We start from the raw sequence: 5,357 nt of genomic DNA on the forward strand, positions 1-5,357 counted from the left end.
TTTAAACAGTCTTCATTTTCCACAGTAGTAAATTTTCTCGATGTGTCTTGTAGACCTCAAAGTACTGGAAAGGAAACTCCCATTCAAAGGCAGTTTATCTTAAGATACTGTAAATGTGATACTAATTTTTTTGTCCATTTGAAATATAGAAGTTGTGCCACAACAAATCATCCTGTCGAGTGTAACCACTGTCCACATATGAACTTCTGGGATCAAGAAAGTGTATTTAAATCGATTCCCATCATAACCAGCGGGGCACATCTAACTCAACTGTCAAAAGACACATCACGTAATCACCTTGCTGCTGATTACATGGCCTGGGGTCTCTGCCTCTCCCCTTCCCCTCCCCCTGCCTCCTCCCTCCCTGCAACAGCCCTCCAGCTGGGGGTGGCTTCTTAGAGTAGATGTGAGGGTTTCAAGTCACAGCCTGTGGGACTCCTGCTGGGTGTGTGTGTGGGTGCTTCCTCTGCACGCCTGGGTTTCTTTCTTTAAGTCTTTTTTTTTTTTAACATCTTTATTGGAGTATAACTGCTTTACAATGGCGTGTTAGTTTCTGCTTTACAACAAAGTGCATCAGTTATACATATACATATGTTCCCATATCCCTTCCCTCTTGCGTCTCCCTGCCTCCCACCCTCCCTGTCCCACCCCTCTAGGTGGTCACAAAGCACAGAGCTGATCTCCCTGTGCTATGCGGCTGCTTCCCACTAGCTAGCTATTTTACATTTGTTTCTTTAAGTCTTAAATGATGCCCCCCTTCCAAGCCACCATTCTCTTCCCACTCTCTACTACCACCCTTGGCGAAGCACAGATTGTAACCCCCTCGGCTCCCCTCTGAAATTGGCCTTCGGTGAGGAATGCAGGGCTTTCCCCGTATCTTCTCCCTCCACCTTAACCGAGCGTGCTGCTTTGTCCTTCCTCCTCCTCAAGTCACCATCACCACCCAGCACTTTCCATGACACTTCCTTGCTTTAGCCAGAAGCCATCAGGTAAGGTTGGAGAGCGTCTCTGACCTCCCTCATTTAGTTTTGGAGCCACACTTTTTACTCTCTACCAGCCTGGGAAATGAATGTTGGGTGCTCAGCCCTGGCACCTTCTGCTGTCGTCATCAGCTGATACATTTTTTTAGCTCAGGTTTTGATAAGGTGAAAAGAACAGTCACCAGGGTTGCTGAGACCTGACAGCTCTCAAAGTCCTTGGTGGTTAAACTTGGAGAAAGGCCACAGAAGACACTTGTAGGCACACACAATCCCTCTGAATGAATTGTTTTCTTTTCCTGTAATTGCTTTTGCTTGAAAATTTGAAGAAGTTTTAAACAGGGCTCTCATTGGGTCATCCTTGCAATCCATTTGGGTCTAGTTTGGAATCTGACAACTGGAACAAAAAGAACCTTAGATTCAGTGCATACTTTGGTTTCAGTGCTGCTGCTTCTCTTCGTCCTCAGCAGGGATAAGAAAGAACTTGTTTGTACCCCAAGTGGATCTCCAAAATTGGTGGGCGTGACTTCCTGGCAAATTGCTGCGTTTTTCCACTTTTCTGTTCAGGACCACTAAATGCTGAGATGTGGATGCATACCAAAATAAAAGCAATTCATTGTATTCTAAGGGTCTTTCTTTTTTTTTTTTTTTAGTGTTTGTGTAAAACCACCTTTTGAAGCAGCAACCATCAAGTCTGAAAAGCAGCTGATGTTACCATTAATCTTTTCCTGGGGAAAACCTTAGTTCTAAGGATTTAACATCCTGTAAGTAAAGTTTAACATAACAGTATGTTTATGTTAAACATACTGTTTAACATAAACATACTGTTTAACATAACCTTTTCATTTTTCAGACAATTGCCTGATTTTAATATAATAAAAATAAGTGTGTATTAATATTTTTTAAAAAATAGTGACAGCACCAAATGCTGACAACGCTGAAAAGAAACTGGAACACTCAAACTTTGCTAGTGGGAATATAAAATTTTACAGCCCCTCTGGGCAACAACTTGGCACTTTCTTATAAATCTAAACATGAAACTGCCATATTGACCTGCAATTGCAATCTTGGTTATTCATCCCAAAGAAATGAAAACTTATGTTCACACAAAAATCTGTACACAAAGGTTCAGAGCAGTTTTACTTGTAATAATTGAAAGTGGACACAACCCAGATATCCTTCAACTGGTGACGGGTTAAACTAACTGTGCTACTTTCATCCCATGGAACACTTCTCTCAAATAGAAAGGAATGATCTATCGATACAGGCAAAAAGAAAAGTACACAGAGTGAAAGCACCAATCTCAAAAGGTTATGTGCTGTATGATTCTATTTATATAACATTTTCGAAATGACAAAATTGTAGAGATAGATGACAGATTAGTGGTTGCCAGAGCTGAACAATGTTGTGGGATGGGATGTTGGCAGTGATACGACTGTTCTGTATGTTTACTGTGATGGTGAATCTACAAACCTACATATGTGACAAAATTGCATAGAACTAAACACACACACATGAACAAGTAATACTGGGGAAATCTTGCAGGGGAAGTAATACAGGACAGTATTTCAAGAGAATAAAATTTTATAACATTGGTCCTTGCTACTCAAGAGGTGAGCCTGGGGCCAGCATAATCAGCATCAACTGGAAGTTTGTGGGCAATGTAGACTCTTGGGCCCACCCCAGACCTACTGAATCAGAATGCCAGATCCCTGGGCAATTCGTACACACATTCAAGCTTGGGAATCACTGGTCCATACTTTATAACAAGAGTTAAAGGCTCAGCTCCAAGTCTCCAAGTCTCTGAATGCTCTTATGAGTATAGGCACCATGTCTCTCTTCTGCAGTACTATGCCTTTTGCCTAACACAGTGCCTGGCACATAGTAGATGCTCAGTAAGTAGTTTCTTTTTAAATGAATGAACTCAGTTCCCACTAACCTGGTAACATTTTCCAGGTAAGCAGAGATGGGTCTCTGCTCTTAGTGACCAGACACGATGTAACTGAGAGAGTATGACATTTGTACTCATTAAGCCTTTCTAAATTCAATCTTTCTAGTACTGACTACATTCTAGATACTGTGCAAGGTATGGGGGAACACAGATTTAATGTATTGTCTTTAAGAAGAATTACCATCTAATAGGAAAGGTAGATATGGAAATAAGTATTATTTGCTGTAGTAGAGTTTATCATCTTCACCTCCTTTAGCAAGAACTTCCAGAAACCTCTTCCCTCCAGAACTCTATTGTAGACTTGCAAATGAAGGCACCGGGGTATGGAGGAAGGCATATTAGACCAAGAACAACAAGACTGTGTGTGCTACAGACTGGGTATTTGGTCTTAGGCAAGTTATTTCACTTCGTAACTTTCATTATCTTCAACTGCAAAACAAAGATGAAATCATCTCCATGAGACTACTGAAACTATATATTTGGAAATACTGTGTCAACTGAAAAGTAGAAGACCTCTAAAACTTAAATGATTTTTGTTATAAGAATATTCTGGAAATAAGTTCACAATGCTCGGAGGTGGAAATGGCATTGCTGTTTCTATGAGTCTGATATAATATGATAGAACACTCTTCAGTCTATTTTAAGCAATTATTTCTTCAAAGATAGTATGACTATCCATGCTACTTTGAGGTTTATAATTTGTAAATATATATTTGATGCAATAGAATTAGCATCATCATTTTCTCTAGCAAGAGCTTTCAGTTACTTCTCTCCTCCAGAACTCTACTCTGTATTCCCAAATGAAGACACTGGGATGTGTGACATATAAATAATATTTCAAACATTTAACTTCCTTAAAGGGACCTTTGAAACATTTGGGATGCAAACACATTCTGGGCATGAACAGCCTTTAATGGTCTGGTACAGGCCACATGCAGTTTAGGCAGCTTCCTTCCCAGACATGCCTGTTACTGGTTGAGTTGATAATGAGTTAAATTGTTTCTGGTATTTCAACTCAACCTCTAAGTTCTCTTGAGATACTCTGGACAAAGCCCAAGATTCTACACGTGGGTCATTTTCAGCTAGGTGTAAGCTTTCAACTCACAGGGAACTTGACTACATAAATCAGTTACAGAAGAAGAAGAAGGAAATATGAGCTGTAAAATATTGACTCACAAGGTTTTTGCAAATGCCCTTGGATTTAATGTTATTTGGGGCCTACTTGTCTCTGATGGCCTCAACAATTGGGCAAAACTATTCAAATAGTTCAGTCCTTCCTGGCTTTGGTGATATGACCAGAGATTAATGGTTCAAAAATCATAATCATATTCACGAACACAAGCCTGTGTATTGATCATAAAGTTAGGAAAACATCACTGCTTACCTTAAGTATGGCAGGGTAGGCCTGGGATAAAATTACAGACACCATTGGAATAAATGAAAAGTTCCAGGCAAAATGCATCTGATTTGTATGTGGGAAAAGTCACATATACTCTCTGGTCAGGGGTTATCCTGAGAAACTTAGAGCAAGCTTTCCCTGTGTTCTTTTAGAGGGCAAAATAGGAGTCAGTTTTTCAGGATAGCAGGGAGGCAAATTCTTAATCAGTGTAAAAGTGGAACTTAGTAAATATTAACACCTTTAACAAATTTATTAAGCACCTGCTAAGTAACCCAGCCCATTATAGATGCTTGTCATTTATTAGTGAACCGAATAGACAAAATCTGCATTTCATGCGGCTTCATTTTGGGTTTCCAGACACGAACAATAAACGATAAAGATAATAACTAAACTATGTAGCATGCTAGGGAGTGCTAAGTACAATTAAACAATGATAAAAGGAATGCAGAGAATAAAGAAGGCATATAACTCAGCCACAGAAAAACAAACAACCTGATTAAAAAATGGGCAGAGGAGCTGAATAGGCATTTTTCCCAAGAAGACATACAGGCAACATATACTACATACATGCTGTAGTATAAACAGGAGAAATATAATGTTGTACATGTGAAACTTATATGATGTTATAAACCAATGTTACTTCAGTAAAAAATAATTTTTAAAAATGAGGGCAGAGAGAATCAATGGGAGTACCACATGGGAAAAGTGAGTTGCAACTCAAAAAGGGGTGGTCAATGTAAAAGTAACCTTTGTACAAAGATATGAAGGAGGTGAGGAAGCAAGTTGTGTGGATGTCTGGGATGAGGAATGTTCCAAGCAGAAGAAACCACTGAGCGAAATCCCAAGGCAGGAGTGTGCTTGGTGTGTTCCAAGAACAAGGCAGAAGCCAGGGCAACAAGAGTGGAGTAAGAGAGGTTGAGGAGAAGATGAAGTTGGAGCAGTCACAGAGGGCCAGACCCTGTAAGAACTTTGGTTTTGACTCAGAATGGACTAGGGAGGCATTGGAGGGGTTGAGCAGAGTGATGTAATC

The sequence above is a fragment of the Kogia breviceps genome, chromosome X, assembly GCF_026419965.1.
Source record: "Kogia breviceps isolate mKogBre1 chromosome X, mKogBre1 haplotype 1, whole genome shotgun sequence".
Classification (NCBI taxonomy): Eukaryota; Metazoa; Chordata; class Mammalia; order Artiodactyla; family Physeteridae; genus Kogia; species Kogia breviceps.